We start from the raw sequence: 12,647 nt of genomic DNA, 5'->3' as shown, positions 1-12,647 counted from the left end.
TCCACCAAAACTTTACAGTTGGCACTATGCATTTGGGCAGGTAGTGTTTTCCTGGCATCAGGGAAACCCAGATTTGTCAGTCGAACAGCAAAATGGTGAAGCATGATTCATCACTCCAGAGAACGAGTTTCCATTGCTCCAGAGTCCAATGGTGGCGAGCTTTACACCACTCCAGCCGACGTTTGGCATTCCGCATGGTGATCTTAGGCTTGTGAGCAGCTGCTCGACCATGGAAACCCGTTTCATGAAGCTCCCAACCAACAGTTAATGTGCTAACATTGCTTTCAGAGGCAGTTTGGAACTCAGTAGTGAGTGCTGCAACCGAGGAGGACAGACAATTTTTACACGCTATGCGCTTCAGCACTCGGCGGTCCCGTTCAGAGAGCTTGTGTGGACGACCACTTCGCGGCTGAGCCATTGTTGTTCCTAGACATTTCCACTTCACAATAACAGCACTTATAGTCGACCGGGGCAGCTCTAGCAGGGCAGAAATTTGACGAACTGACTTGTTGGAAAGGTGGCATCCTTTGACGGTGACATGTTGAAAGTCACTGGGCTCTTCAGTAAGGCCATTCTACTGCCAATGTTTGTATATTGAGATTGCATGGCTGTGTGCTCAATTTTATACACCTGTCAGCAACGGTGTGGCTGAAATAGCCGAATCCACTAATTTGAAGGGGTGTCCACATACTTTTGTATATATAGTTTATTATCAAATAGACAAGGATACAGGTCTGAAGCTACATACCTTTGTGTGTCATCAGACAGCTATTTTCGTAATGTGACAACAATAATAGCAAAAAACAACCAATAATTATTGTACATGACTCATAGTTGATTATGGTGGCCTGGAATAGATAAAGGTAGACACAAAGTGTGCATAAATTACTGCAAATAGCCGAGAGGTAGCCTAGTGTCCGGAAACGCTGTTTACACCAAAACAATTACCGCCAACGCGACTTTAACTCTCCGGGCATGAAGATAGGGAAAGGAACGGTTCTTGAGAGCGAGGAAGAAAATGAATGAACAATATAATTACACCCCCAGGATGATGCGCGTGGCAGTTGCGACTGAGTAAGTTCGAGTAATTACCAATTCCCCGTAACTTCTCTTTCTTAATGATAGGTCTGACACTTCATGGCACTCCGCTCGCTCTTCAGGTGATTTCGAAAGAGCAATTCAAAGGTGCCCCCACATACTTACATTTAATGACTTACCTTTGCTATCCTATTTTTATATTCTTCTTAAGATGCTTAACTTGATGTTCGTTGGGTGTTTTTTCTTGTTCAGTTAAAAATCCATGGGATTTTGGGATACAGGTAACCGCAACATTTGCCCTTTGGCGTAAGTCTCTTTCAGTGCCATGCTGTGAATGGTCTTTTCAGGAATGCGCCGTTGAATCACAGCGTGAGGAGTTCTGTAGTGATTGTGTTCCAATCCCCCCACGGACGGACTGTTTCCCCAAAGGTCCGCTCAAACCACGCTCTCTCTCTCTCTCTCTCCCCACCTCGTTCACATTCTATAGAACTCTAGTAAAATATCAGCCAAGTCTTTAGTGTCCTATACCTAGAGAATGTGCCTGTACTCGTTTTAAATGTAGGTGGTCGGCTTTTGCATCCAATTTGTATAATGATGACTTCAATAAAGATAAAGATGATTAGTATTTTCCTCTACTAATTTTAAATATATGTAGTTGTTGTCTAGTTGTTATTAATTCGGAAAGGGTGGGGTAACATAAGGATGGGTGGACATCCAAATTGGAATAATGCATGCGTTTGTTTTCACTTCTGGACGCATATATGCCTTGAAAAATGCGTACACACATCTGAAGTTGATTATGCATAGTACTGCAGGGGATTGGGAAAAGTCGTGTCCTAAGAAGGGATGCAGCCCGGCGCACATTGAGATTTTGGAGACGTAGATAGGTGCGCAATGGGTAGCTTACACCTTGTAATCCCTCATTCATCCGCTGGAGGTCGCAATATACCACATTTAAGACACGTATGGTATAAATGTTATTGTTATTGCTAGAAAATGTCAAGTTTACAGTTGAAGTCGGAAGTTTAGGTTGGAGTCATTAACTCGTTTTTCAACCACTCCACAAATGTCTAGTTTTGGCAAGTCGGTTAGGACATCTACCTTGTGCATGACACAAATAATTTTTACAACAATTGTTTACAGAGATTATTTCACTTATAATTAACTGTATCACAATTCCAGTGGATCAGAAGTTTACATACACTAAGTTGACTGTGCCTTGGAAAATTCCAGAAAATAATGAAATAAAAGAAGCTTCTAATAGGGTAATTTACATAACTTGAGTCAATTGGAGGTGTACTTGTGGATGTATTTCAAGGCCTACATTCAAACTCGGTGCCTCTTTGCTTGACATCATGGGAAAATAAAAAGAAATCAGCCAAGACCTCATTAAAAAAATTGTAAACCTCCACAAGTCTGGTTCATCCTTGGGAGCAATTTCCAAACGCCTGAAGGTACCACGTTCATCTGTACAAACAATAGTATGCAAGTATAAACACCATGGGACCACGCAGCTCAGGAAAGAGATGCGTTCTGTCTCCTAGAGATGAACATACTTTGGTGCGAAAAGTGCAAATCAATCCCAGAACAACAGCAAAGGACCTTGTGAAGATGCTGGAGGAAACGGGTACAAAAGTATCTTTATCCACAGTAAAATTAGTCCTATATCGACATAACTTGAAAGGCCGCTCAGCAAGGAAGAAGCCACTGCTCCAAAACCGCCATAAAAAAGCCAGACTACGGTTTGCAACTGCACATGGGGACAGAGATCGTACTTTTTGGAGAAATGTCTGATGAAACAGAAATAGAACCGTTTGGCCATAATGAACATTGTTATGTTTGGAGGAAAAAGGTGTGGCTTGCAAGCCGAAGAATACCATCCCAACCGTGAAGCACGGGGGTGGCATCATCATGTTGTGGGGGTGCTTTGCTGTAGTTGGGACTGGTGCTCTTCACAAAATAGATGGCATCATGAGGGAAGAAAATTATGTGGATATATTGAAGCAACATCTCAAGACATCAGTCAGGAAGTTAAAATCTTGATAGCAAATGGTTCTTCCAAATGGACAATGACCCCAAGCATACTTCCAAAGTTGTGGCAAAATGGTTTAAGGACAACAAAGTCAAGGTATTGGAGTGGCCATCACAAAGCCCTGACCTCAATCCTATGGAAAATGTATGGGCAGAACTGAAAAAGAGTGTCCGAGCAAGGAGGCCTACAAACCTGACTCAGTTACACTCGCTCTGTCAGGAGGAATGGGCCCCAAAAAATGATCCATTCACCCACTTATTGTGGGAAGCTTGTGGAAGGCTACCTGAAACGTTTGACCCAAGTTAAACAATTTAAAGGCAATGCTACCAAATACTAATTGAGTGTATGTTAACTTCTGACCCACAGGGAATGTGATGAAATAAATAAAAGCTGAATTAAATCATTCTCTTTACTATTATTCTGACATTTCACATTCTTAAAATGAAGTGGTGATCCTAACTGACCTAAGACAGGGAATTTCTGCTCGGATTAAATGTCAGGAATTGTGAAAAACTGAGTTTACATGTATTTGGCTAAGGTGTATGTAAACTTCCGACTTCAACTGTATGTACATTCAACAGCCTAATGATTTCTTACCTTTACCTGTAAGTTAGTTGTTAGTATTGAATACGTTTTTCTTAGCCAATCAGGATGCCATGGGAAAATGTAACAGCATATGGATAAGATATGACATTTGAATGGAACAAAGTATGTCGTTGTATACAGTCTCTTTTTTATTTTAGAACAATCAAAGTTTTTCTTCATCCACCAAGTAACCTCCAGTCAGACCCAGATGTTAATAACAACGTTATGTGTCCAACAGTGAACTTTCCCCGGGTGTGTGTCATGACAGGACAGAACCAGACCCTGCTGCGTCTCAAATGGACACCGGTCAAAAGTAGTGCACTATTTAGGGAATAGGGTGGCAGTTGGGACACACTCGTTCTCTTCCCCTTCACTGCCAGTAGATCACTCTGTGCTCCATATCCACCGAGTGGAAAAATAACCAGCTTGATGCTTCGTGCTTGGCACGCACAACCAAACACACACACAGACAGCGGCTGGGAAACCAAACCCATCTAGCCGGTTATTAATTAGTCAGCTGGAGCTGACAGAGAGCCCCGAGCACACGCACGTCGCAAGTGTGAAGTATGAAATAAAAGGAAAGGGATGCTATTCAGTCTGAACGCTGGGGTAGAAGTCTCTCACTCTGACTGATAGCAAGGACATGAACATGGCTCACATCAAATTCAATACAAGGGTTGGGTGGGGATGAGGATGTGCTACTGGAGCTGTTCTGGCTATTCGGTAGCGTCCTGAATGGCACCCTATTCCCTATGTAGTGCATTCCATGGGGGATAGGGTGCCATTCATGATACCAATTCGGAGAGCTAATGCTCAAATGATGGTGGAATGGAGAAGATTATAGTAAACAATGTATTACAGTGTTTGAGAGTGATCAAAGGCAAAGGCGTGGGGATGGATGTGTGTGTAGCTGTGTGGGAATACCCGTACTTGCGCTCTAAATAGTAGGTATTTGGGGTATCTTTGGGGTGTGCTTGAAAGCCCCCATGCCGTCTTTTACATTACATTTTTAAATCACTGTATGTCTAATATATCAGTGTGCTAAATTCATGAAAATAACTTCATGTATTTTTTAAATAATTTATTTCCCTGAGGCTCCTTTTACCATTGAAATGCTCAGTCTGATCGTGTGGCGGCGTGTTGATGCAAATGTCAATATATTTACATACACAGTCCTGATTGAACGATAGGATCGTCTCTACCCCAGAGCACATGTCAGACTCGTTCCACGGATGGCCCGAGTGTCTGCGGGTTTTCGGTTTTCCTTTGTACTGGATTGATTAAATTCACTAATTAGTAAGGGACTCCCCTCACCTGGTTGTCTAGGTCTTAACTGAAAGGAAAAACCAGAAACCAGACACACTAGTAGGCCCTCCATGGAATGAGTTTGACACCCCTGCTCTAGAGCCTACCCCTTCAAAGTAGGAAGATACATTTGGCATATAAAAGATCATTGGTCAGAATAATCAGATCAGATTGTGATTTCATGCTGTGGGCCAAAAACTCCATCCTACATGAACAGGCTGAAATTCCAGTCGGAGCTAGTATTCTTTCCGAGTTCCCAGTTGTCTTGAAAGTACTGAAGTCAGAGATTTCAAATTTGAAATGTCTCTATTCCTACACTTTTGTGAGTGTAATGTTTATTGGTCAGCTGCAAGATTTGTGACCCGTTGCCACAAGAAAAGGGCAACCAGTGAAGAACAAACATCATTCTAAATACAACCTATATGTGTTTATTTATTTTCCTTTTTGTACTTTAACTATTTGCACATCATTACAACACTGTACATAATATGCCGTTTGAAATGTCTTTATTCTTTTGGAACTTTTGTGAGTGTAATATTTACTGTTATTTTTGTATTGTTTATTTCACTTTGTTTATTATCTTTTTCACTTGCTTTGGCAATGTAAACATATTGTAGAGACCCGCACAGACAGCTGTGTGTTATGAGTTATGCTGTTCGTTTGTTGTGTTGTACTGACCAGTACCCAGTGTTTGCGGGTTCCGACATGCCGGTCAACCTACTATCTGCCAACCACGGGAATGCCTGGAGTGTTCCGGTGGCGGACATCCTTGTGGTTGGTGGAGCGGCGGGGGGAGCACCGCAAATGTAAGACCATGCTTAGCCATTGTTCTCTCTCTTTACATCTGGTCTTAACAAGAGATGGGTCACTGTTGTTTGATACCGTTTTCCTTGGTTTATTTGGCGTGGGCTACGGCAAACAGTAGCCTGTGTTGAGTTTGGTTAATAAACCGGAAATGTATAAACGCAATCATCTGTCTGGACGTGTTAATTTATAATCTAGCCAGGTCATTACAATATGTTTCACATGCCAATAAAGCCCTTTGAATTGATTTCCGAGTTCCCAGTGTTTTGAACGCTGCATTAGGGTTGGACGTCTCAAGGAATCAATATAGCACGGCATGTTTGACAACAGTTGATAATTAGATAGGGGGATTGCGCTAGTTTAACTAATGGCAGGAAACAACGCAATTGCGCATTGATCCTCGTCGTGAACCAGGCTTTCCTATAACGGGAAGCCTGGGGAAGTCCCATGGTAGAAATCAGCTGAAGAGGATCGGAACCCGGTGTAGTGCCGCGTTGAAATCAACTGGGAACTCGGAAATATCCGACTTCCGAGCGTTCAAAACCACGAGCTCCTACTGGGTAAAATCGTTTTAACGGTCATCCAATTTAGAATTCCAACTCCGGCCTCTTTCTAGAGATCCCACTTTCCGACCTGAAAATCACTGACGTCATGACTTTTGTTTTGATCCCGGCAGAAATCAGTGACGCCTCGCAATACGTCAACCCAATCAAGTGCCCTGTTTGGGGCGGAGCTCTAAACCTGCTCAGCAGATTAGTGCGTGAGGCAAAACATTTTTGTTAGCGTTTGTAGCACGCTGGTTTTCACAGTATTTCTCTGTTATTTCGAGATGAGCTAAATCTGCATCAAGGGGGGAGAAATGGTCTTCAATAATGGCCATATAGATATTTTTAATTTGGACGTTTCTCTTCTGATATGTGACTGTAAAGTCTAGCATGAGGAACATTAAGTAGCTCGGCCACAATTATTTTTTTTTTGTTGAGAAAAATCAGCAAACCTTTCAATTTGTTATTTAATCTAGGCAAGTCAGTTAAGAACAAATTCGTATTTACAATGATGGCTTACTTGTAAAGCCCCCCCTGGCCAAACCCGGACGATGCTGGTCCAATTGTGCGCCCCCTATGGAACTCCCGATCATGGTGGTTGTGATACAGCCCGGGTTCAAACCCGTGTTTGTAGTGAGCTGCGTCACTCGGGAGACAGAGCTACCTAGGTAATAGGTATAACTAACCTACGAGTTCCATTTCTCTCACGATTTATAAAGTCAGCAAAATTTTCATAAAAACAGCATATTATTGACCTAAAAGGTTAGCTGTGTTAGCCCAGCCGCTAGCTTATCCAGCGTCAATGATACATATAGCAAACATGCTTTATATTTATGGGAACAACTTCAAATATTTTGAAAGCAATATTGCTAAAAGGAAAATATATTAAATTAAACCTCGTAAAATGTTACCTGTAATGCTCATAACCCGTAGCCTAATTGTCATATCCTTATTTTCATACTGTACCTTTCATACTGTGGATTTGAATTAAACAATTTGATGTCAACACTCAAAAGGCATTTACAAAATCTGATATGTTTGCAGCATACATTGTCTACTGTTATCAATAACATAAAGAAACTGGCTTCATTATCCTCAATTTGACAGCACTGAATATTATGTTGCTATTATCTCTCTGTCCTCAAAGTTTAACCCTCTATGGACTGGAACTGGAGAATCTATTCACAATGTCCTCACACAAAGTGACCTGCCCTATCCAGTAGTCTACACTCTCCCTTTACTGACAGTTGCAGCTGCAATTTCACTCTCTTCCATGGCTGTTATCTACAAATGCATTTGGAGACTGACTTTAATTTACAATGATTACACCAAGATAGCTAGCTAATAGGAAGTTAGCTAGCTGATATTTAATTCACTTAGCTAAACAGTGCCTAAAATTGGCTAGCTAGCAGCTCAGTTGAGTTAGCTTACAAAGTGGCCTACTGTAGTTAGCTACATTGTTTTATTTACATAGAAAAAATGTATTTACTTAACTAAATAGGTTCTCCCACTTCCTCTGTATTTTGGGGTCTTTACAAAAACAAAATAATGGTTCATCTTCTCGATATTTTAGGTGGTAACATTAGCAAAGAGCAGCCATGGCTCCCGAGTGGCGCAGCGGTCTAAGGCACTGTATCACAACAGGCCGTGATCGGGAGTCCCATAGGGAGGCGCACAATTGTCACAGCATCGTCTGGGTTAGAGGAGGGGTTGGCCGGGGTAGGCCGTCATTGTAAAATAAGAATTTGTTCTTAACTGACTTGCCTAGTTAAATAAAAAAATGTTTATGAGTGGAGACAAGGAAAAAACACTGCGCCCCATCTACAGGCGTGTGGGGGGAGGGTTCTTGAAATGTAACATCCAGTCATCTTGGATGTTATTATAAGCCGTTCAGCAGCCTACTGTGAGGCGAGCCTAGTATGTTGCTATTTTTAGCTTACTGCATTCGTTTGAACTAAATAGAACATTCTAAATAGTATGTAGTAGGATTATTACACAGCATGTTGTTTTAGTAAGTAATAGACATATTTTGGACACGGCCAAGGTGCCCGTGTGCATGTCTGTGTGCATAAATGTTTCAATTACTTTTTCCCATCTCTTATGTGCCAAAGGGCTGCTTAAGACTTTCCAACCACATTAACAGTCTGTATTACTCAGCATTAGTCATCTCACTGTGCCACCTCAAATAATAAACACACTTAAACACCACACACGCTCATAATAGGTTTCTCACCCAATTTCTTTAGACCTTTAAGACTCCTCTGATGAAGAGGGAGAGAGAGATGGAGGGATCTGAGAGAGTGAGGGATCTGATGAAGAGGGAGAGAGAGAGAGATGGAGGGATCTAATGAGATGGAGGGAGAGAGAGATGAAGGGATCTGATGAGATGGAGAGAGAGAGAGATGGAGGGATCTGATGAAGAGGGAGAGAGAAAACACAGTACAGATAGTAAAAGAGCATGATTGGATGAGATAGAGGGAGATCTGAAAGTGAGACATCATCACACTGTCAGGCAAGAGTGTGTGTGTGTGTGTATGTGTGTCAGCCAGTCAGGCAAGCGACTGATGGGAAATATAACCAAAAACATGATTGTGACAAGTCATGTTGGGGTAATCCCTGTGCCGCTACCAAATTAATCTGTCAGAGTAGGCTTGGATAAAACACAGCCTCAACAACAGTAATGCAATATTATTTAAAAAGCAATCGCAAATTTGTACGATAGTTACAGCTGTATAATCCCTCCTCCATCCATTTCACCCTACCCACACCGAGAGGGACAGAGAGAGCGAGAAAGAGAGAGAGAGCAGTGGAAGTCTGTCAGGGAAAAGAGTCATGCTAATCAAATTAACCACACACTTTCTCATAGGAGTGAGACAGACGGTACAACAGATAGTACAGATATCATCGTAGATACTGTCAATAATAGAACATTCTTATTCAATTAAAATAACTTTCTTTTCCAGTGAGGATTCTTGGTGGGGATTTAGAACAAAACTGGTACAATGATACAATATACTGGTACAATGTGGTTCTTTACTGAATTCTCTACTGTGTCCCAAATGGCACCCTATTCCCTAGTGCACTTCTGTTGACCAGAGCCCTATGGATAGGTTGCCATTTGGGACGCAGAGCTTGCTTTGGGTTCAGCTGTCAAATCCTGTCTGTTCTGTTGGCCCTGTGAGCGAATCACTGGATTTTGTTTCCTCCAGACCCACAGTAGAGAATCAGTCACTTTCAGATTTCCGTCCTTCTCGGCTAATCCTGCCAATCTACGATCAGGTCCATATAATAATATTCATTATGATTTAAAAAGCAAAACTGATCCTAGATCAGGACAACTATCCTGAGAAGCTTTATGAATACAGGCCCTGCAGTACAGAATCGTGCCACTTCCAGATTCGGTCCCAGCGTGGTCCGGGTTAGGGTTTGACCGGGGTAGGCCATCACTGTAAATAAGAATTTGTTCTTAACTGACTTGTCTAGTTAAATAAAGGTTAAAGAAAATAAAGAAAAGAACAAGGCCTCCTTCTTGACTGCTGTTCAAGGATTAGGTCTATATAATAATATGCATTATGGTCTAGAAGGGCCTGTAGAGAATAGGGCCACTTTCAGATTCGGTCAACAGGGCATAACAAGGGTTCATTGACTGTGATCACAACACAAGTGTTGTCATTATTCCTCTAAGAGGGATGTTCAGTCTCAGACAATGGAGACAACATGAATATATTTACCCTGTTAATGAAAGCATGGCTGCCTGGAAGAGAGGCAAACACACAAACACACACAGGAGGGGGGGTCTGAACAAAAACACATCGAAGGGGGAACAAATCCCATTCAGTCTCTGTAATCCAATTCTCAAAGCTGTCTTCCAGAGGGAGGGGGAATGGAGAGAGCCTCAGACAGAGGGAGAGTTCTTTAATGTGAATAGGGAGTCAAATTACACATCGACACAAAAACAACCCATGACCCCCCCAACCCCTACCAATCCCCTTCGTTTTCAAAATCCCAGCAGCACCCAGTTCGTCCATGGTGGACAGCTGAAACGACTCCCCTACTTCTCCGTCCTCCCCATTCGATAACCCAATAACACAGTGCTTTTATCAGAGTCTAGAGTTACATGCTTTTACAGGGACCCTATACAGCCAGAGAGAGAGAGGGAGAGAATGAGAGAGGGAGAAGGGGGGGGGGGGAGAATGGCTTTGAAAAGAGCTGCAGGGATCCTGTACGATGGGCCATTCTGTCTCTCCGAGGGCCAGTTGAGGTATGGACAGGGCCGACAACAGTGAGGCCGTTATTTGCTTTGTGAGTAGCTGGTAACACAAGATGCTCCCGCTCGGATAGTGAGTGACATCAAGTGTTTGGATAGAGAGAGTTTTCTCTGGCACAGATACACGCACGCACACATGCCCGCACGCACTCTCTCACACACACTGTCCAATTGGTACAAAGACTACTTATCTCAACTAGGTTCTTGCCAAGCGGTGATTTTTAAAATCGCTATAAACTTGCAGAGTTTGCAACCTCTGCCAACGCAAACCTGCTGATAAAGTGGACTTTCTTCCCACCAACAGCTGAGGTGAAGGTTCATGAAATGTATATGAAGAAACTCCCCCAGACAGTAGCCTACAGAGTACAGACCATAATAATAACTTCAAAGAACAGACCCTGGCTGCATCCCAAATGGCACCATATTCCCTGTATAATTTTCTATATAGTGCTACTCTATAGGCCCTAGTCAAAAGTAGTGCACTATGTAGGGAATAGGGTGCCAGTTGGGATGAAGACCATATATCTTCACATCTCTCTCCTGTATAGACATTGCTCTTTAGCAGTTCAGCTCTCTGAACCCATATTCACAAAGTGTCTTCGAGTAGGAGTCATCATCTAGGATCAGATCCCCCCCTGTCCATGTAATCTTATTCATCATGATCTAAATACCAAAACATATCTTAGACCTGAATATGGACCCTAGTCCCATATCACTAAGAGTTGGAAAAACAGCACAAACAGATCTGGGACCAGGCTATATGGAGCTGAACTGCTCTCTGTACCAGAGTGAGCTGTGAAGATATACAGATATAGGATCTACAGTTGACCACCTTGTTGCATGAGAACTCTCCTGCAATGCAGGACATTTTAAAAGTGTAGTGTATTTGTGTCATCCCTGCTCCCGCTCTTCCCCCCGCTGCCCTGCATTACGCACTCCTGCCACCATCATTTACGCACACCTGCCTTCCCTCGTCACCCGCATCAGCGATATTGGACTCACCTGGACTCACTCAATCACCTGTTTATTACCTCCCCTATATTTGTCAGTTCCCCAGCTCTGTTCCCCGCTGCTGCATTGTTTGTCACATGTCCGTGTTACCCGCGTGCTGACGCTGTTCCTGTCTTGTTCTAGGTCTGTTCCCGATTTAAATGTTTGACTCCCCATACCTGCTTCTCATCTCCAGCGTCATTCCTTACATTTTGAGGTTTAATAAAAAGGCTTCGGATGTTTTTAATTTCCGCCTTGAAATTTCAGACTTCATTTTTCCCATACGAAAAATGTATCAACCTCTACAAAAATTGCCATTAATTATAATCCTGTTGCTGCAGGATTATAAATTCATGCAATGCTGCTGTGTCTAAATCTACATCCCAAATGGCACCCTATTCCCTTTGTAGTGCACTAAGTAGGGAATAGGGTGCCATTTGGGAAACAGCGTAAACCTTAAATCATGACGCCCCGGCGTCATGAGGACTAGAACTGCTGCCGTCATCGATTTAACTTAGTTACTGGCAAAAAGCTAAATTAAATGACAGGCTCTAAAGAAATAATCTGTCTGCCTTCCATGCGTGCCTGGGGTATCTCGGTGTAAGGGGAGGGGGCGATGTGTGTGCGCATGTGTGTGATGCTGCCAAGAGAGGGCAAAAACAGAGCTATAAAAATTATAATAATAAATAATAATAATAAATATAGCTGCGAGCAACAATGAACGGGGTTCACAGGATGACAGAAAGGACACAAGATCAGTTGGATAACAAAGCAAGCACTATCATGTAGAAACTAACTTCCTTTATGTGTAATCAGTGAACGCATTACCATGTTAATTGAAATCTCAGATGGAACACTCCAAATTAGTGTTCCAAAATACTTCAATACACTCTCACAGTTGTAATACAGGACTTACAGTTTCTCATTTTACCAAATAAATATCCACTTTTCACGACATTCAGACCACATAATAGGGCAACAATATGTGATTATACAGATATACTAATCATGATATTTTACATTGTTCATCTGCATAATTAAAAATCTAACATTCATTTGCATGAGACAAAGTCCAATTTAT

At 42.3% G+C, this 12,647-nt stretch overlaps 1 protein-coding gene across 3 annotated transcripts in view; it reads right to left on the bottom strand.

Annotated features, from left to right (window-relative positions):
* LOC129865417 (ras and Rab interactor 2-like) overlaps positions 1 to 1,500 on the bottom strand; it is a 52,290-nt gene extending 50,790 nt beyond the window's left edge. For all 3 annotated transcript variants that reach the window (XM_055938210.1, XM_055938211.1, XM_055938212.1), the window contains exon 1: positions 1,218 to 1,500. The gene's annotated coding sequence lies outside the window, so the exon portion shown is untranslated. The remainder of the gene's footprint in view (positions 1 to 1,217) is intronic.
* Between the last annotated feature and the right edge of the window lie 11,147 nt (positions 1,501 to 12,647).

The sequence above is a fragment of the Salvelinus fontinalis genome, chromosome 11 (assembly GCF_029448725.1).
Source record: "Salvelinus fontinalis isolate EN_2023a chromosome 11, ASM2944872v1, whole genome shotgun sequence".
Lineage (NCBI taxonomy): Eukaryota > Metazoa > Chordata > Actinopteri > Salmoniformes > Salmonidae > Salvelinus > Salvelinus fontinalis.
The sequence above is the reverse complement of the archived record's forward strand: the minus strand, read 5'-3'. Positions and strand labels throughout refer to the sequence as shown.